Here is a 22,776-nt window from a genome sequence, read left to right as displayed (position 1 = left end):
ATGAGAAAGAAGCTTTCTGGAACTTGGCATAGTTTCTATATGATTTATTGTGTATGTAACATATTTTAATTCAACACCATTTTGAAAATCGCCAAGGTTTTAGTTTTCCAAGAATTTCTTGGAAAATAAGGTGAATGAATCTGGAAAGCTCCATTCTATTGTCTGAAAATCAAAAGGTACAAGATATTGGTTAAAGGAAAGGATTGAACCATGGTTTCATAAACTATTTGCTTTTTTCTTCTTCTGCTCCCCATGAACTGTTAGCCAAAAGGAGATTGTAGACCACCTTCTTAGTAGCATTGCCACCTAGAAATATGAAATAAATAAATGATATATATTTTACAATTATATATCATAATTGTTTTGTAGCAAATAAATAAATAGAATCACAATCAGAGATGAAGCAATTCTTCCCAGGATAAGGGAAACACATTATTAACCACAGCTGAAGGAAGCAGAATAATGGCCTTCCAAAGATGTCCTTGTCCTGATCCCTTGGACTTGTATGTTCAATATATGGCAAGAGAAGTCAAACTTTTGGATTGACTAAAGGTTTCTAATTGCCAGATAAGGTGATTATTTCAGATTATCTGGGTGGGTCAAATGTAATCATAAGAGTCCTTAAAACTGCAAAAGAGAGAAGATCAGAAAAAGACATGTGAGGACAAAAGGAATGTCCAAAGTGATATGATGTGAGAAGAACTTGAGTGGCAGTTGTTGGCTTTGAAGATGGAGAAAGACGGCCAGAAGCCAAGGAATGTGGCTTGCTGCTTAGCTGCTGGAAAAGTTAAGAAAAGGGATTCTTCCATAGACCCTTCAGAAGGGAACACAGCCTTACCAACACCTTGATTTTAACTGAGTGAGTACTGCATTGGACTTGTAACCTACAGAACTTAAGACAATACATCTGTGTTGTTTTAAGTCACTAAATGTGTGATAATTTGTTATATCAGCAGCAGAAAATTAATACAGCTCTTATGGAGCTGTATTTTCCAAGCAGCAAAATAGGTATGCTGTTGCGGTCAACTCTCAAACTGCATGGGCATGGTCTGGGCACGAGAACAAGTGTTCAGCAGTTTGTACAAAGCTGGGTAAGGAATCTCAAACTTACTCTGGTTTATAAAATATAAAACATGCCTCCACAAGCACATTGGTTTTGGAAAGCAAAAGAATATGCTTCACTGTGCACTGTGGGGGAACTGGCAGAACAAAGACTGGTTCCAACCAGAGCTCCTAATGCTGTCACTGGGGCCTGAAAAACACCTGCTTACACATCATCTGCTTTAGTACCTCTGTCTCTGATTATTGGGCAGTGTTTCAAATAGTACATTTTGTGCCAATCCAAAGCAGTTCTATCTGCATTCCCTGCAGATCAGCCTCTAAGAGCAGAAGGTCATTGTGGACTAGCAATAACTTAGCAGTACTTTAATGTGTGATCGAAGAAAAAAGATGGAGCTATGAAATGTGGTTTGAGGTGCAATTAATTCTTGCTGATGCAAAGGAAATGACGAATCAGGTAAAAGAAAAAGTTAAATTTCCCTTTTGCTGCTGCCTATAATTGTGTTCTCTCAGGATACAAATAAACAGGAAAAGCGTCAATCAGAGTCAAATATGTTGGAAAACTGCTGAAATTCAGTCCTGCCAAAGTTGGCATCAGATTGAGCTGTCTCTGGTACTCTTTGCCAACAGCCAAAGTGTAAGCCACAGAAAGAATAACTTCACACGGAGATCCTGAATCTGTAAAAATTGTTCATTCGTGAATTGGCAAGAAGTAGATGGAGGAGACAAAGTATATAGAGTGAAACTCCAAGGTGGGAGTGCGTAATTGCTGAACTATAATTTTAATGAAAAAAATATAGAGATTTGTTCCCAAGGTCTATATACAAAACTCAAAAAAGAAGAATAAAAGGTTGGGTTCATTCATATGCAGTGTATGAATCACTTTCAAACAGAGGTATTAATTTTGCTACTAGAAACCAGAGCATCACATGGTCATTGGATTAATTGGATCCATACAAAATAGATCAGATTGCAAAGCTTGCTTCAGCAATTTTTTTCCCTCCTCTTTTACAGTCAAACTAGGGATGCAGGGGTAGACTGAGATAAAATGTCTGAGTAGAGTCTCTGTGAATCTAAATTTCTCCAGGTTCAAAACACTAGGGAAGTGAAAGTGACATTTATGTATTTTATAACTTATTTTCGCTGTCTCTGATTATTTCAGATTGAATGGAGTTATGGAAATATGGGACCTTCTGACATCTCATGACTGATGAACTATAGCTCTGATTTTTATGATGATTGATTTTATTTTTCAATTGTTTTGATTTCTGAAAATTTAAACACCCACTTAGCATGAGATTGATAATGGTTATTTGTCATGTAGAAAATCTGACTTAGATTTATGGAATTGCTTGACATATTTCAGACCTACTTATACGTGTGAATCCTTATTATTTTGTTCATATATGAATTTGCAATAAAACTAGAATATCTGCTATTAGATTAGCATTAGAAGGACAAGTTCTTATTACTGGTAGCACAAATTCTGGTGACAAAAATACTGTAGTTTATTATATTACTTGCAGAAAAATGTGTGTGTGTGTGTGTTATTCCCTTCAAAATAAGCCCCTCTAACAATATCAAATTAATTCAAGAATGACTGCTCTGAGAGGATGAACCACTATCAGATCCTCAAATAAATTTTTAAACAGTCATTGTGTGTGATAAAAAAAAAAAGAAGAGTTCTTCCTTGGTCCCAGCTGGCTAGCAGACATTTATTATCTATAATACTTATACATGTCACTGTGAGTTCATCAAATCTAAGAGATTTTTCACTTTCACTTGAAATAATCATAGAAATTTTGAGTTGGAACTGACCTAAGACATAACCTTGCCTAACTACCTACCCAAAGTAGAAATTATCAATGTTAGTATCTCTGACAAGTAGTTATCCATTCTAGATCTCAGATACTGTAAGTGACAAGAAACTCAGTGCTCTTTGAGTCAGGTCACTTCATTGTTGAATAGATCAGTTTTCTAAAAATATTGTCTTGTAAGGTAAGTAATTGGCATCTTCTTAATACATATCTGTTGGCTCTTTATCCAGTTTCTGCAGCTCTAAGACTAATTTTAGCTGCTCCCACCTTTCTATCACCTTTGTCTCAACATTCTGTTACCTTTATTTATATCTTTGCTCTTTTGACATGTTCTCCATGTTGTTGACCGTGTTTTGGATACATGCTGACTTTTCACCATATTCTTAAAACTCGTGACTTGAAAGCAGTATTGGGTTTTTCTAGTGTAGCCTTCACAGTGAGATATTGGCTGTCAGTCTTTTGAAGAGTATTATTTCATTAAACACGGTGTTTTTATTATTATTTAAATAGTCTTGTTTTCTTGGGCCTCAAAATAGACTTTTGGTTTATTTCACTTTGTTCTGTCTGAATCTATTCAACCACACAGCTATCTAACTACCAAACCCCCTCCACTCCCTCCACTCACACATTATTTGCAATTTTTTTTAACATAAATGCAGTACTTTACATATTCCAAATGCCAGGGTATATTATTGTATTTTTTAATTATTATTGTTTCATGTAATGTAGTGGTAGTTATTCCCCTAGCTTTGTGTAATCTTTTCAAGCCTGGCTTCCGGGTCTTCATCCAAGTCATGCATTAAAAAGAAAAAAAGTTTGATAGGAATGAAACCAAAGATTTTATGGCATATTATGATCATCCTTAATATAACCTTCTTTGGTATGATATGTAAGTCCTCTTGACAGTTGAATGAAAGTTACCTGAAACAACCCATAGTGTCATTAGAATTTCTAGACATTTTCTGATTACACATGTTCTGACTTGAACTTCAATTCCCTTAAATACGTGTTTGTTATATTGAAGGAAGTTTTATGTCCCATTGTATGTCAGCATTATGCTAGCTGCTCTTACCATTTAGGGATAATGTACTGCATTATTTATTAGCATTTTGGGTAATTACCAACTTATCCTCAACTCTAGATTTCCTGCAACTCTTATTTTTGATTAGTACCATTTTTAAAATTCATCTTTGGACATGGATACTTCTTCCATCTTTTTCAGATAGTATTTTCAAATATTGACTTTCTGTCAGACATATTGTTTCCATTCTAGGTGTCTCTTCAGAATAAAAATTTACAAATCTTTAGAAATAGGGAAGTTATCATTTAATAAGTTATAATAAGTTCCATAACATAATAAGTAAATGACTCTATTTGGTGATTTATATTTTTAGAATCATACTCCTTTCTTGAGTCATATTTCTCTCATAGTTCCTTCAGAATGTCTCATCAAAGACTTTTTTTTCTTAATGACACTGAAAAGTATATTCCAAATATCTAAGGTACACAAAATCCTCCCCAAGTTATGTCCTTCAACCACTATCATCTAATTATGAGCTATCAACTTCTGTTAAGACTCCCAATTTCTTCTTTTCTTTGGTTCAGAAATAAACCCACAGTAGCAATTTTCATTGCTTCTTATGACGTTCAAGAAATAAAATTTCAGTAAATGACAATCTGTCAGATGTTCCATGTGAGGAAGCTTATTCTTCCACAGATGTCTCTATCTTGACCCACTAGTTGCATCATTGCCAATTTTGCAGCCTATTTCAGAAGTTCACAACTAATACCAGCCACTTCATATAACCATTTAGTATGTATATACATGCATAATGGTGGTGTTTACTGTTATTTAATTTGCACACACACCCATGGGTTTATAGTCTCAGTTTTCTGCATATTTATTCAGGTGTATATGTTTCTCCTATCTAATCCTTCTGTTAATTCTGTTTGTAAATAATAATGTATATGATTTCTTGTAAATAATATAATCAAGAGACCAATTTTACTGTATAGAAGAATCAAGAAGGTCAATTAAAAGTCTAAACAAATAGATATGAGGACAAGACACAATAGACAGATCAGTGATATCATAGAGATGCTTGTGTGTAGCACTTTCAGATGATGGAGTGCCTCTTGATTCTATGGGAATTTTTCCTCAGTGGGATTTCTCTACCTTAGAAGTATAACTTCTTAAAGTACATTTTTTTTATAGGAAAAGATTATACATACTTAATATTTGACTTTTGCTGAACTCTGTAGAATACATTGATGCAAATACTGCTACTACTTCCTTCATAAGTCCTAAACTCTACCTGGATACACATAGAAACAATAAAACAAGGCAGTATAAGTGTGGTTAAATCCATGTGCAGTAAGCACAATGCTGTAGGAGTTATGAGAAAGGAATATCGTATTTGAATGCTATAAAAAAGGAATTTTTTATGTAGGTGTTATGGACCGAATTGTGTCCTCCCCAAATTCACACCTTGAAGCCCTAACTCCAAAAGTGACTGTACTTGGAGATGGTATTAATTAAGGAGGTAATTAATGTTAAATAAAGTCCTAAAGGTGGGGCACTATCCAATAGGACTAATGTCCTTATAAAAAGAGGAAGCGATAACAGGTTCTCTACACATGCAGAGAAAAGGCCATGTGAGGACACAGTGAGAAGTCTCCATTTTAAGTGCAGGGGAGAGTCTTCACCAGTAACCAACTCTGCTAGCACCTTAATCTTGGACTTTCAGCCTCCAGAACTGTGAGAAAATAAATTTCTGTTAAGTAACCCAGTCTGTGTTTTGTTATGGTAGCCTAAGCGAACTAAAACAGCAGGTAAATATTTTAATATCAAAATATTGAAAGAAGTCATCCAAACAATATGCATTTTTCCTTTTTATTTATTTACTAGTATATTTGCAGTGTACCAATCAGAATGACTTTTACCTGATAGTCACCAATTAATTAGTCAATGTATGACTGTCTTAATTTCTCTTTTCCCTTATAGAATGACATAAACGGAGGGATAGACTTTCTAATGTTTTCAGGTTCAGATCAAGTTGGGGGTTTGGACCATAAAGACCTGAGTAAACTGAGGGATGTTATAAATTGGTGACAAAGTTTGGCACTGCTCTCTAACACCAAATGCTCCTCCTTCAAAGTTGCTGCAACTATTTTCTCTCCCTTTTTTTTTAAAGATTTATTTATTTATTTATTTGAAAGAGAGAGAATGAGAGAGGAGGAGAGAGAGCACATGAGAGGGGGGAGGGTCAGAGGGAGAAGCAGACTCCCTGCCGAGCAGGGAGCCCGATGCGGGACTCGATCCAGGGACTCCAGGATCATGACCTGAGCTGAAGGCAGTTGCTTAACCAACTGAGCCACCCAGGCGCCCCAACTATTTTCTCTTTAATATTAACTATTACTGAAAGAATTGAAGACTCTTAACCAGGAAGGAAAATATTGAGAAGTCAGGAATACTAAGGAAAATTCTAAAAATTAAAGAAAATATTCAAGAAAAAACTCTGAAATGTATCTTACTTTAAGATCCAAGAGATTGAATAGTAGGGACCTCCTTGATCTTGGGAGGCAAATTGGGTTGCAAAATAAAACTTACCTTAATATTAGGGCAGAATATGGTAAAAAAAAAAAATCTGGGGCATCCTTCATAAAAACAGCCTTAAATAAAACATAGTGGGAGGAAAGCTGTGCTTATAATAACATTAATGTGACAAACTTTTTCTTCCCCTTAATTACGTTGTATATACAATGATTAATATAAAAGGAGGAAATATATGTTAATGAGAAATCTATTTTTGATAAGTAAGGAATTTTCTGTCATTATTAAAAATGGAATGTGATAATATGCATGGGAATAACTCCATAACTCTGAGCCTACAGAGACCTTCTATCACCATCACCACGTGTTACAGCATAAGTAACTGATGAACGGCATCATCACTACTACCTCATCGCATCTCTGCTTCTGCTGACTCAATGCAGTGTGTTTGACTAGAGCACATGCTGTGACAGCGTGCCTCTCTACCACACAAGTCAAATAAACTGCTGGTTTTCATTCAAATGGTATCAGATGATACTATGTCATTTAGAAAGCACTTACAATTTTTATACCTACAATGTTACATACATGTGAATCTGATGTCCTCATTATAATATTTATCTATCAGAATTGAACTGGTGAAAACATGGCATCTAAGAACTGAGAATGGCACACATATGCCCAAAGACTCTGAAAAGCACTTTACATGTATTATCATATTGTAATCCTCACAATAATTCTGTGACGCCGGAACTAGGTTTTTCTCCAGTTTACAAATAGGGACACTGAGGGAAAGAATGGTGTAGTAACTTGTTTAAAGTTCCACAGGCAAGCCTCACATCTAGGTCTACCCTAAGTCCACAGACTTAACCAACATGGAAGACTATACCAGAAAGGGGACAAATACTAAATATGATATATGCATGAAACATGTTTAATTACAATTAACCAGGCCTCTGTAGGAACTGTTTCTACAGTCTTATAAGCCCTAGTCCTACTACCTTAGGTTAATGAGTTGGCTATCTGTGAGTAATTCCACACAGTTAGGATGTGATATAAGAATAAAGACTTAAAAGAGTGAGCAATAATCATGATGAGACATACTGGGACCTTTGGACAGAAGTGACCTTAGCTTATGAATTCAACCAGTTGGGTCAGTATGTGGCATATGCTGTATGTTTTTTTTTTTCCTCTATAACACTTAAAGATGTTCTCATTCAAATATACCCTTCAGAAGTATATTATCTTACCAAGAATGCAAATGAAAAGCACATATTAAAAACAAAATAAAACAAAACAAAATCCTAGTCTACCAAAGGAAATTTGCTGAGGACATTATAATTATTTATGTCCGGTATCTTTTTGTATGTGTGTGTGGCTATTTGTTTTAAAGACAAAACATTGTACTGAGGGTAAAAAGTGAATATATATTTAATTTAAATCTTGTTCTAATCCATGCATTTATCAAAAACTGAAAACAGGATTTAACCTTTATTCTCCTCTACAGAAAAGAATTACAAAACTGATAAAACAAGTTTGTAAGGGAATTGGAAAGAATTGAATGATATACATTTATTAAATGCCAAAAATAACATTTTAAAGCAGTCTTGCTTTGGGTAAGATAGGTGTAAAAACATCATGATAATAAAATAAAAGAAGAACTAGAACATAAGTCTAGACAGCAGATTGTAGTAAATACCTAAATTGATTGTATCTCAATTTTGTTTCCATGAAGTACAAAATGCCTGAGTCAGAGGACAGTTACTTTCCCAAACCTCAAAAATCTGAGAAAACAGTTTTTGAAAGCAAGAGTGAGAAATTGAAACCAGAATGCTGAGCAACATGAGAAGATGCTTGTTCCCCTTCATAACAATGACAGCAGATCTCTGGCAGGAGAGAAAAGTGGATTCTGAAGTCTCAGGATTCTAGTCTTTACATGTGAGGGCTTGGGCTACTCTCCAACTTCCTACTCTTGTTTTGTTTTTTTTGTTTTTTTTTTTTACGTTATGTTAGTCACCATACAGTACTTCATTAATTTTTGATGTAGTGTTCCATGATTCATTGTTTGCCTATAACACCCAGTGCTCCATGCAGTATGTGCCCTCCTTAATAACCATCACCGGGCTAACCCATCCCCCTACCCCTCTCCCCTCTGAAACCTTCCGTTTGTTTCCCGGAGTCCATAGTCTCTCATGGTTCGTCTTCCCCTCTGATTTCTCCCCATTCATTTTCCCCTTCCTTCTCCTAATGTCCTCCATGCTATTCCTTATGTTCCACATATAAGTGAAACCATATGATAATTGTCTTTCTCTGCTTGACTTATTTCACTTAGCATAATCCCCTCCAGTTCCATCCTTGTCAATGCAAATGGTGGGTATTCATCCTTACTGATGGCTGAGTAATATTCCATTGTATATATGAACCACATCTTCTTTATCCATTCATCTGTTGAAGGTCGTCTTGCCTCCTTCCACAGTTTGGCTATTGTGGACATTGCTGCTATGAACATTCCTACTCTCCCCTAAGCTATAATTCTTTTCCTAGCCCTCTTTTCTTCTTCCTTGTCTTCCTTTCTCTTTGAATCCTCCACTCTCCTTTTCCTCATCAATATTATCCTAAGTTCCTGCCAGGGACTTTTCCAAGTTTTAAAAATATGTATATGAATAAGATTCTTGAAGAACTCTAATTTTGGTGAAAATGAAAGAAAGGGTAATAGGAAGGGATCACTCATTTATGGAGAATCAACCCTACAGACCTCATTTTGTTTCATCATCACAGTAAGATTGGTTCTATTTAACACATGCAGAAACTGGGACTCACAGTTTTTAAAAGTTATCGAAGGATTGAAGATAAGTAAACAAATTATCTTTCAACTCAGAAAATAAAAAGAAATCTACAACTTTAATAGTGTACAGATGTTATTAATGAGGTACAGAAGAAAAAGACCCAGTGAAATTTAGGTTTGTCTGTTGGGCACCAGGGAGGACTGAGTGGTCACAAAAGGTGATGGGGAACCTGGATTTGAAGAACATTATGTTAAATTGATGGATAAAATGGGAAATGGAGATCTGTGCACAGCAAGCTATATTTGCAAAGGCACAGCACCATGAGAAAACATGGACTATTTGGTGGACTGTGATTTATGACATATACCTACATCACAGGATACATGGTAGAATGGTAACCACAGAACTTAAATAGAATTCAGGAACAAGATGAAGAAAGATCTGGTAAAATATGGGACTAAATTTAAGCTTTAACAAAGGCAGTGGTAATCCACATACAGATTTTTAGCATAGTAATTGCGCAATCAGATTGCACTTCTAAAATTTACTCAGAAATAATGAGGAATGGAGAAAATAGTTTAGGAGAGAAATGAAGATAAGTACTCAAGCATGGAAGTGTAAATGTTGGCAGCATTTTGAAAGATATTCTGGAGTAACTAATTTTGTGCCCAGCATAGCCCTTTTTAGAGTAATAGACAGACAGATGGCACTTACAAAACCTTGATGCATGGTGATTAGTCTCTACATTTATATATATATTTTAATGAGTAAGAGAGAATAGTTGGCATCTGTATATGATAGCAAAACATTGCTTTTAGAATAACATACATTTTCAAAGGTTCTACTAGTAATGCAAAGCAGATTAATGCTTCGCCTGAATGTATTGCCAGTTGCATGTGCACCATACTTCTGCTTATATTCCATATACCTCCCATGTGAATCATGGTCTTTGTAGCACACAGAAAAAAAAGTTCTGCAAAGTAGATTTTAATGACATTAATTGTATTTTCTTTACATAGTAACTCTCTGCTGCAGATAGGTTTTCTTCAAGATTAATCTCAGTTAATTAAACAAACCTAAAGTAAAAAATAGTTATAATTCATTAACTAGGATATGTTTTGCTGTCATTTAAGAGGGAAATTAATGTAAATTCATCTGTTTAACATCCTTAAAATATATCCCATGATCAAACACCACTTTCTATTTTGGTTCTTTGAAAGTTCTCAGTTATTAAGAATTGCTTTGTACATTAACCCAAGTTTTTTCAGTAGTTGCCTGAAGTTTTTCAGCCCCTGAATGGGATCCTGGCTAGATTCTGGTTATTTTTATATCAGTATGCTTCCTCACATTTCAAAGTGAAGTAGAGACTTGTAGGAGCTTTAGTTTAAGAATAAATTTCATCCTATTTATTTATTTTCTTTTCTCCTTGGTATGAGATTTTCATAAATGCAGAACATCCTTTTTTGCATCATTGTATTTATGGATGTTGTTTTCATTAACTTGCCCCATATTTATTTTTTTGTTTGTTTGTTTTCAAGTAGGCTCCATGCTGTCCCCCCCCCACCACCACCACCATGTGTGGAGCCCAACACAGGGCTTGAACTCACAACCCTGAGATCAAGACCTGGGCTGAGATCAAGACTTGGACACTTAACCAGTGGAGTGACCCAGGCACCGCCCCTGCCCCATAGTTTTTTAAACATCTTTCAAATATGATTGTTAAAACAAGAGTCTATGTTCTTCTAAGCCAATAAAAACTTCAGACTTAGCCATGCCCAGACTTGGCTGTAATGTAGGGAAGGGAATTCCCCTAAACATCCACACATGCACACCCATGTACACACACACAAGTACAACTATGTCAATAAACTTAAAGTAATTAATTTTCTCTGATCACCTAGAGCAGTTCAATGGAGATAAATCAATTATAATCAATTCTGTGAAATAGAATAAACAGCATTAAAACAGTTCCAATTTATATGAGCATAAGTTAAGAATGTCCATCTCTATATAGATATAGTGGAATAAATAAATATAAACAAAATAAAATTAAAGATACTTTTTAAAATACCTTCATGAAATTATTTAAAAAGGGTTTAATATAAAAATGAAATTATGAAATGGATTAAAATGTTGGTAAATATTTAGAAGAGAGTACTGCTAAATATTCAGAATGCTCTGCTTGAAAAATATATGTAATAACTTTTGTGCTTTTGTTATAAAAGTATTTACAAATAAAGAAAATGAGCATGTTATAGTATTTAATGAAAGAATGAGGAACTCTGTAGTAAGATCTAAGTGTTTTTTTCTCTCTAGTTATCGATTTACCTACAACTATAATTTAGCTCTCTACCCATCTATATATCTATATGTAAAGATAATGTTTTTATGGTAATCTGGGAAAGTATAACTTAGTGTAGTTTTTATTTTTTTCTCTATTTTTTCCTTTGTTTTCTAAACTTAAAAAAAAAATATTTATTTATTTATTTTAGAGAGAGTAAAAGAGAGCATAGGAGCAGGGGAGAGGCTGAGGGAAACAGGGCAGGGGGTAGAGAGAGAGAAACAGGATCCGCTCTGAGCATGGAGCCTGACACAGGGCTCAATCTCAGGACCCTGAGATCATGACCTGAGCTGAAATCAAGATTTGGAGGCTCAACTGACTGAGCCATCCAGGAGCCCCTGTTTTCTAAACTTTTTACAAAAACTAGAAATTGGTTTCATTACAATAACCAGAAAAAAGAGTGGCAGGTTTGTGCATAAATTTCCATAGTCTTCTAGAAAACTATTTGTGCCAAACTATTTTAAGAGACTTAAAATGAAGTAATGTTCTATAGGCTTTTATTTACTTTTGTGACTCCGTCCTAAGGAATCAGTCAGAGATATAATCAAAGATTATTCACACAAGTAAATTATTATCAGAATTACTTATAAGCATTTGGAAAGAATCTAATTGCAAACAATTGGAAAATGCTTAAATATTTTTTGAAATAATCATGAGATCGCACATTATGCAACCTGTTAAATATTTAATGATTTGTTCACAATATAACATGAAAATAAGTAAATACAAATACTGCATACAATATAATATCAATATTGGCTCATACACAGACACACATTTAGGCCCACAAAGGATTTATATGTTCAGAGAATAGCACCAAAAAGAAATACATTAATAAAGGGGTACTTTCAGTAGGATTTTTATTTTCTTTATGCTTTTTTATATTTTAAAATATTCCACAATGAAATCCTATTGTTATTTATAATCAGTTAAAAGGATAAATGGTACAAAAATTTAAGGTAGGTGTCAATCTTTTTATTAGGTTTTATGGGAATGAATATAAGAAAAATGATAGGCATTTTCTCATTGTTGCTGACATGTAATTATGAAAGCAAAACAGAAGAAGTAGGAAAATGGAAATATGTAGTTAGTTCCCTGTGGGTGTGTGAATTTCTTAACTACTAAAAAATACACGCTAAGCAGGCTTTTGTGGTTGGAAGATAGATTCATAATTTAAGAATGAGGATGTTGGAAGCTACTCAGAAGTCATTTGACTTCCAGCGGGACTACATGAACACTAGTATTGTATTGTCTTGTGGCTGAAAGACTAGCCTGGAGGAAGTTATCCTGAGTAATTTCCATGTGCTCTGTTGATGTCGTGGCCTGCCAGAGAGTTTTCTGTAAGTACTGTCATGAGTCTTGAGTGCCAGCGGGCTCCCTGGCCTGATGCATGTTCCAAGATGCTAGATTCACAGATTAGACACACAGGGTACATACCAATTCTGATGAGCATCTCACTAATTATGCTCTCAACGTTATGTAACTACCAAGAAGTTTAAGAAAGCAAGAAAGAAAGTCCTGCTTGTTTCCCTAAATACACAAAGAACTTATGCTATGTTCTTAAATAATTTCCTGGGTTTTATAGTATAATTTTGAGATTTAACAAAGATAAGCAGATAGGAAAAGACAAGAAACAAGGATCAGTACATTTTTTTTCCATTTTTCCCAAGTAACAAAACAGATTCAATTTCGCTCTGATAGTATTATATATTTGAGTGAGAAATCACCATGTACTTCAAAAAGTCATTGACTAAAAAATCCTAAGAAATAGCTGAGATAAAATCCAGTCTTCTGATTTCTAGTTGTGTGACATTGTGAAGTTATTTAATCCCTCAGTTGCAGTTCCCTTTCCTATAAAACAAGAGTAATAAAATCTATTTCATAGGGCTGGTATGGACTTTAAATGAGACTGTTATGTTGGAAGTGCAAAGCAAAACATTAAATACATATAGCACTGTTAATTCTCTACTGTCCTTTCTTTTTTTTTAAGATTTTATTTATTCTACAGCCCACCTTTTTTAAAGATTTTTATTCTACCTCCCTTTCTTTTTTTTTAAAAGATTTTATTTATTCTACCATCCATTCTTTTTTAATTAAGACCTGTAGTCAGTATAGAACTTTGTATCAGATGTACATGTGTTCAATTCCTAGAACAGCTGCTTATTAACCTGGTTGAAACATGGGTTTCAATTTTTTCATCTATAAAATGGAATAATATTATCTATATAAATAGGATGGTTGAAAGTTTTGATTAGAATATGGTGACATCTTAGACTCTATCATTTATTTGCATGTAATTATCAACTGTTCCTAAAAATCATGTATTATTAGAAAGAGTGAATAAATTTCACAGGATCACACAAGTGATAAGATGTAAAAGGCAGTACTTAACTTTCCAAGCCTTTCTAACATCGAAATCTCTCTAGTTTTTTCATACTGCTACCTTTATGATTGTGGCACGTAGAAATCATCCCAACTTATGCATCTAGGTGGCTTCATTGCATTGGATAAGTTTCTCTGGACTTCTGTGCCATCATCTGTAAAATAGAAAGCTATATATAAGTCAGTTCTTTGCAATTTGGATTCATTTGAAGTTACGGGTTACACCAATCTTCTCAGGAGCAACTTTATGGGAAATTGAGGCAAACTAGAAGGTTCTATCTCTCCAGCTCCTTCAGAAAGAAAAACTTTTCTATTATCTCTTTATTCTCTCATTTATATGCTTATGATTTCATTTGCACAAAAAATTCCATTGTTAAAAACAAGCTTGAGAACTGCCAGATTAGATATTCTCTATTTATTCTAAAATGTTTAATTCTAGGGGTGCCTGGGTGGCTCAGTTACTTGAGCATCCAACTCTTGATTTCAGCTCAGGTCAAAATCTTAAGAGTTGTGAGATCAAGGCCCACCTTGGGCTCCACACTGGGCATAGAGCCTGCTTAAAATTTTCTCTCTTCCTTTCCCTCTGCCCCTCTGTTCACTCTCTCCTTCATTCTCCCTCTCTCTCAAAAATAAATAAACAAATAAATAAATAAAATGTTTAATTCTAATTAAATATCTTAAAGGGCCATGGATTAGTCAGAAGTTCAGAATAAGTAACAGATAAGTAAGCACATGAATACTTAACCCTAGAAATGTTTACCTGGAAGATATGCTGAATAAGAGTCAATGGATGAGGCAAATTTTGGGACAATTGCTTGTGCTGCTATTTCTGATAAAAATTAAGTACTTGGATCAAAAAAGCAAACATGAAGAAGATTAATTAAGCTATTTGAGCATGTCTAAGAGAGTAGTAGACAGCTTAATAAGTAAGTATATTAATAAATATATAGCAACCAAAAGAAGAGTTTGAATCAACCAATTAAAAAGCAGATGTTCCGGGAACACCTACAAACCAAGTGAGGTGCGATAAAGCATGAAGTAGTATAATCACATATTCACCAAAGTCACTGATAAAACCTGTCCTGATCACTCATGGACAGATGATTGATGCAGCCAAAAGAGCAAGAAGGCACCTCTAGGGACCTTGAAGTTTACAGCTAGAATCTGAAAGCTGTAAACAAAGATATGTACATTTCATCCCATCTTCTGATTGATTCACTCATTCATTCAGTGATTCATTCAACATACATTTATTAAGGATGATATAGTAAATGAGTACCTGGTAGAAAAGTTATTGAATAGTCAAATTGACTTTCTGTGACTATTATTTATAGTATCAAAATAATGGGTTCTCAGGAAAGGACAGAATTCATCTAAAATAGATTAAAGGTAACATTTGGGGAAAGATTCAATAATGTAATGAGAGAAATTTAAAACAACATTATTGTGTGTGGGGGGGGGGATTGTGCCTGGTAAATCAATAAAACAAGATGCTGTGGGGAATAACCTGTTATTCTCTAGTCCTGTCCATCTTCCTTACTCCCACCCTAGCCATATTCTGTACCCTGGGGTTCTAAAATTGCCCTTCTAACTGGTCTCTGTGCTTCTATTCAACCCCTAATTATTCGTTGCTTACAAAGCAACCAAAATATTCTTTGTAAAACAAAAAGATTATGGGGTGCCTGGGTGGCTCAGTCATTAAGCGTCTGCCTTTGGCTCAGGTCATGATCCCAGGGTCCTGGGATCGAGCCCCACATTGGGATCCCTGCTCAGTGGGAAGCCTGCTTCTCCCTCTCCCACTCCCCCTGCTTGTGTTCCCTCTCTTACTATCTCTCTCTGTCAAATAAATAAATAAAATCTTTAAAAAAAAAAAAGATTATATCTTGCCCCTATGGTAAGCTTCCAATGGCAAACTATACTACAGGGATCCTCTATGTACAGGCCCTGCTCTCTCTCATTTTGTGCCACTGACCTCTGTCCATAAATACTGACCCATGCATGGACTTTGGTCTATTTCTCAAACACCTCAAGTCAATCCAGTCTTAAGGCTTTTGTACCACCTATTCCAGCTGAGTTAATTCTCTTTCCTGTGACCTTTCTATGGGAGAGTTCATTCTATGGAGAACAAATTCTAACCTAAGCTTACATATAATTTTCTTTTTTTTTTTTTTTTAAGATTTCATTTATTTGGGTGCCTGGGTGGCTCAGTTGGTTAAGCGACTGCCTTCGGCTCAGGTCATGATCCTGGAGTCCCGGGATCATGACCTGAGCCAAAGGCAGACGCCCAATGACTGAGCCACCCAGGTGCCCCAACTTACATATAATTTTCTCAGAATGTTTTGCTCACCATCAGATCTGAACTAGTTCCTCAGACACTTACTATTTCATCACTCTAACTCCCTACTGGCCCTGTGAAATTATAGTCTGTATCTTCATTCATTCATCACTATATTCTCTAAGTCTAGCTGTTATCTGGCAGATGCTTAATATCTATCTACTGAGGTGTGTAAATGAATGTGTATTACTACAAAAAAGCCAATTGTCAAGGTTATTTCCAGTCCAAAATAATAGAAGAGTTCAGAAGCAATTCTATAGCTTAAGATTATTATTATTATAGGTGCTTGGAATATGTAAAATAAGCAATGCTTATCTAAAATTTTCACCTAAACAATGTTTTCGCACAGTTGTTACCAAGACTTGATGAGATGGTGCTTTTGTCTGAGAAACATCAGTGAAAGAACACTTCACATTAGAAAGAGATCTAATACAGAGGCAAGGAAAGGAGAATATTCAATACTCATATTCCATACATTTTCATTTAATCATAAAAACAACCCGGGAATATTTTTTTTAAATATTTTTATCCCTGTTTATCAAATACTGGAACTGAGACCCAAAGAAAACAAAGGGCAAGCCTGATGACATAGAGCTAATGGTGAAGGTATTATTTAACTCATGTTCATCTATTTTAAAATGGTTTCCCATCAGGCCAGATTAGAAACATCCTTGAAAATGTATTTTAAAAGCAACAAACCACTTCCTTACAATCAAGATCTTATATGGAAGCCTAATATGTAAAACAAACCGAAAACAACAACAAAATACTCTTCCTTTTGTATGGATTTCACTGAGAGCTGAATTTCCTTTTCAGAGCACCTCACACACATTGCTACTCGGCCTTTTGGCTAAGATCAAGTGCAGAGCACCTCACATGTTTCAGGTTTATATTTTCATATGTTCAAGCAGGTTTAGTCAAATCTAAAAGGCTTAGATGTCATTGTGACTTCTAAAAGTCACTCCATCTACATGGGCTCTGTACATTTCTCTGTTGATTTCATTGGCTTTTCTGAAATTTATTTAGAGGAAGAACATAGGGACAAGGATATTTTTGAGAAGAGATTTGTTTGTGTTTTTTTTAGTTAAAAAATTTTTAAGAGGAGATTTCTTTTAAAGCCATATTTGTTGTTTTACTTGGACTAGATGTTCATTCAGAATACTTTTACGTGGGCAGGTGGAGGTGGTGCTACGTGACTACTGATTAATTTTATAGATAATTTCTAACTTACTCTATAATTTTAAATTATTATAACCTCCAAATACTGAGTAGTGAGAGATAAAGACACATAGATACATACACACGTACATGAATACATACATGCGTACATGATACATGATAGTCCATTCTTCTTTCCTCAGTTTATGTTCCCCAATCATTACCATAATGTTTATTTTTTGGAATTTCCAATTATTGACTCAAATAGAAATTTTGAGAATGAGAAACATTTATCTCCTGAAACAACCAAGAAGAATGCTGGCTGCCCAGTAGGTATCTGGTATGGGCAGCTCAAATGTGATGCACAAAATTAGGGTATAGTTGCCTGTTTTATGCCCTGATGGGAAATTAAGACATTGGACCCCAGCAGGGACCTGCATGGTTGTACTGGTGGTGGAATGACAGCTCGTATGGTCAGGTGCCAGGCTGAGTTGAATGTTCCCGCTATTATGGCACTAAGCTTTGCCTATCCATAGCTGTCCTCCTCCCTGTTTGCAGGCCTTCCAGGCCTCATGATTCCCAAGTCATTTGCTAGCCCTGAAGCTCCATTTCAGAACTGTCTCAGGAATCCACTATGTCACAGGCAGAAATCTCAAAGATTTCCATTTTCTTTGCCTCTACCCAGGGTTTATGTTTTTCCCAACAAACCCTCCAATTCCCCCCAAATGATTTGATTATAACCCTTTCTCCAACAAGAAGCTACCTACATTGTTTTCTAATAATAGTGCAAGCATCTAGGAAACTAACACTTGTTTCTTACATCTTAAAGATAACTTATCTTTCAACTGTGACCAAGGAAGAATTCCTGGCTTCCTTTTCACTTGAATATTGGGAAAAACAAACTTTCTGGAGAGATATCACACTGCCCTTTTAATAATTTTTTCGTAGTGCCTATAAGATTAATTCTACTATAAATCACACCCCATCCCTAAATTCCTTCCTTGGAAGCTGGACAGGATTGCCGTTGTTCATCTGGAGCTTCATGGTTCTGCTTTAAGGATAAGTCACCAAAAATGCTCACCCCACACACAGAACAGCATTTCAATAACTGTCCATGCTATTTTCTCCCAAGCACTTCAGTAAATACATGGAAATGAGATTCATACCTAGCAACTTTTTCTTCCCTACTCTTTTTTTTTTTTTTTAAGATTTATTTATTTATTTGACAGAGAAAGAGATAGCGAGAGCAGGAACACAAGCAGGGGGAGTGGGAGAGGGAGAAGCAGGCTTCCCACCGAGCAGGGAGCCCGATTCGGGCTCAATCTCAGGACCCTGGGATCATGACCTGAGCCGAAGGCAGATGTTAACAACTGAGCCACCCAGGTGCCCTTTCCCCGCTCTTGATAGGACTATAATTGGTACCGTTAATCCTTATACTTGGACAGTTTTTTTCACAGTACTTCCAATTATAAATTATAAAAACTGTTCATCCTTGTACCTTAGTCATTTTTTATTTCCTTATATTATTTTACTTTTTAAAATATTTTTAAATGCTTTATTACACTATTGCTGTATTTTATTATACTCTACTATTTTACCTTTACTTTTTTGCCTATTTTCTATCTCATGCACTGTATTAGAAAGTCATTGAGAGTAGGAACTATTTATGCATCAATCATTGTACAGGGATATATCCCAAATACTTGAATATTTCAGCCCATAGAATCTCCTCAGATATAAATCACACAAGTCAGTCACTCTTTTATCTAAAAAGTAGTTAATTTTTCATTTGGAGAGTACCATACCACGTAATGAACAACTAATATTAAATCATAGGATGTTCAAAGAGTATAATCAACAATATAAAATCATTTGAAAAGTCAATTGACCAGAAAGACATTTCCTCTTTTTTTTTTTTTAATTTTTAAAAGAAAGAGTTTTATTTGAACCCAAGCTAGGACAGTTGCCCAGGATACACAATCCTCACAAAGAAGAGAGTGCTCTGGTGAAGGAACATTTGGTGTATTTTTTTTTTCTTTTTTCATTTGGTGTACTTAAAAAAGTTAAAATTAGACAAAGGACATTTCAGAAAGATGCAGACCTTATCTTAAGCTTCTAGTATATGCAAGGCTGTATAACTTTAAAAATTATGGGAACCAGGGAGGTTTTTTTTTCCTTCATGTTTGGGATGCTCCTTTTTGGTTATTTTTTTAATTAACGTATAATGTATTATTTGTTTCAGAGGTACAGGTCTGTGATTCAACAGTCTTGCACAATTCACAGCACTCACCATAGCAAATACACTCCCCAATGTCTATCACCCAGCCACCCCATCCTCCCACCCCCCACCACTCCAGCAACCCTCAGTTTGTTTCCTGAGATTAAGACTTCCTCATATCAGTGAGATCATATGATACAGGTCTTTCTCTGATTGACTTATTTCGCTCAGCATAATATCCTCCAGTTCTATCCACATCGTTGCAAATGGCAAGATTTCATTCCTTTTGATGGCTGCATAATATTCCGTTGTATGTATACACCACATCTTCTTTATCCATTCATCTGTTGATGGACATCTAGGCTTTTTCCATAATTTGGCTATTGTGGACATTGCTGCTATAAACATTGGGGTACATATGCCCCTTCGGATCACTACATTTATATCTTTGAGGTAAAGACCCAGAAGTGCCATTCCTGGGTCATAGGGTAGCTCTATTTTCAACTTTTTGAGGAACCTCCATACTATTTTCCAGAGTGGCTGCACCAGCTTGCATTCCCACCAACAGTGTAGGAAGGTTCCCCTTTCTCTGCATCCCCGCCAACATCTGTCATTTCCTGACTTGTTCATTTTAGCCATTCTGACTGGTGTGAGGTGGTATCTCACTGAAGTTTTGATTTGGATTTGGATTATTCCAAGTGATGTTGAGCACTTTTTCATATGTCTGTTGGCCATTTGGATGAAAGACATTTCCTCTTAATATTGAGTTTTGCTTCACTGATTTTCAGTAGAGTCCTCTTTTGAAACCATTACAGGATGCAAACCAAGGCATCTATTTAAAAACTTCTATGTTGTATTTTGCTTGTTCTAATATAAGTCTTTTGTAATTGTTACATTGTAACTATACCACAATCTTAACAATAAAAAAATCAGTGCTAGAAGGAAGTACAAGGATAAAGAGAAATTGTCTGAAAGAAGGTTCTTCTCAGAATATACTAAATTGTTCTCAAGGTAGCTTTCAGCCTATGATGCACTATTTATTTCCAGTCAGGATTATCGAACCATTTGGTCAATGAATCCAGTATGTAGGCAGAGAAATATAGATCAGTTTTTCCCAAAGTTCTTTGACCATGAATCAGTTTTAATATTCTAGTAGTTTGAGACGATACCAGAAGTTTGTCAGATATAACACCTACTAGGATTAAAAAGGTGGCAAAATATGACTTTGTAAATAAATTTACTGCTGAAATTATAAAAATATGGTCATATACTTTTTATTATATGAGAAAAAAACAAGAGAATTACATCATCTCATTTTATTAAAAGTGTATATATATATATACATATATATATACATATAACCATCTTATAAAATGTAACAAATTTATACTGAAATTACCTAATAAGAAACATGATATCATTAACTAGATCAGAAGTCAGCAAAAATTTTTTTGATAAAGGGCCAGAAGGTGACTATATTAGCCTTTTTGAGTTATGCAATTCTCTATCATAACTACTCAACTCTACCATTGCAGCACAAAAGTAGCCATGCACGATATGTAAACAATGAGTGTAGCTGTGTTCTGATATAATTGTATTTACAAAAGCTAGAAACTGGCCTTTTTGGCCCAAAGATCATAGTGTGCCAACACATGGACCCAGATTATTAACTAGATTGTAGACAGTGCAGTGGTTAGGTAGTATACGGTGTATCAGTACAAGGAAATAACTAGAGCATTTGCTTAAGAGAGCACTGATGGTGTATACTTTGATGTGACATATATATTTTTTTGATATGACATATATTTTTAAAAGGTAGATTAAATACATAAAAGCTAGAAGAATTTTATAGGTATATGCTATATTTTACCTACAACTTAAAATATATTTTAGCTAAAAATTGTGGTACTATATAGCAGTCTGCTGCTTCTTCCTTCCCTCTGTCCCTCCTTTCTTTTCCCATTCTTTGCATTCATTTTCCTTTGCTTTCATTAACAACTTACAGAATGCAATTTTTTTCCAAACATAGTTCATGAAATAGATTTTGCTTTAATTTCATACTTTTTTTTTTCTTTTACATTTACTGGAGTGTTACTATATTGTGTGTGTGTATATATATATCTTTATACACACATATGCACATATATATATATGTATATATCCTTTTCAGCATATATATGTATATCTTCTTTCTTTTTTTTTTAAGATTTTATTTATTTATTTGAGAGAGAGAGAGAAGGAGACAGAGAGCATGAGCTGGGGGGAGGGAAGGGGCAGAGGGAGAGGGAGAAGCAGACTCCCCGCTGAGCAGGGAACCAGACCTGGGGCTTGATCATAGGACCCCAAGATCATGATCTGGGCTGAAGACAGATGCTTAACAGACTGAGCCACCCAGATGTCTATTTTCTTTCTTTAGAAAATAAAAATTTAGATTTTCATCATTAGTAATCTACCTTTTTTTTCCTTCAAAATGTATACCTAGATATAAGCCAGAAAGAAAAATCCACCTATAATACTATTTTATCAGAGACTTGTCATACACTGTTAATAAGAGTAGAGGGGTTCTGTAAAGAATGTTGATAGTTTTAAGTCTGACAGAAGCTAAATTTATTTCCTCCTTACTTCAATTTTTTGCAGTATAATTATCTAATAAAATTCTGTATGATTCACGTTACAGTTGAAGTTTGCCTTATGAAATTTGTAGTTATTTATTTTGAATTATAACCTTATGTATTAATGCTCTATCACTGAAATGCTTAACTAACTTTTTAAAAAAATTATAACAGTAGTTCAATGAACTGAGAAAATTATTCTATAGCATTACAGATAGGTTATATTATTGACATATTTAAAGTGGTGATAACGGGGCTCCTGGGTGGCTCAGATGGTTAGGCGTCTGCCTTCGGCTCAGGTCATGATCCCAGGGTCCTGGGATCAAGTCCCACATCGGGCTCCCGGCTCGGCGGGGAGCCTGCTTCTCCCTCTGACCCTCTCCCCTCTCATGCTGTTTATCTCTTGCGCGCTCTCTAATCAATAAATAAGTAAAATCTTTAAAAAAAATTAAAAAATTAAAAAATTAAAAAAATAAAGTGGTGATAACTTTAACTTTACACTCATTTTCAAGAAA

Source organism: Neomonachus schauinslandi, chromosome 7 (assembly GCF_002201575.2).
Source record: "Neomonachus schauinslandi chromosome 7, ASM220157v2, whole genome shotgun sequence".
In the NCBI taxonomy this organism is placed as follows: Eukaryota; Metazoa; Chordata; class Mammalia; order Carnivora; family Phocidae; genus Neomonachus; species Neomonachus schauinslandi.
Note: the sequence above shows the minus strand (reverse complement) of the source record.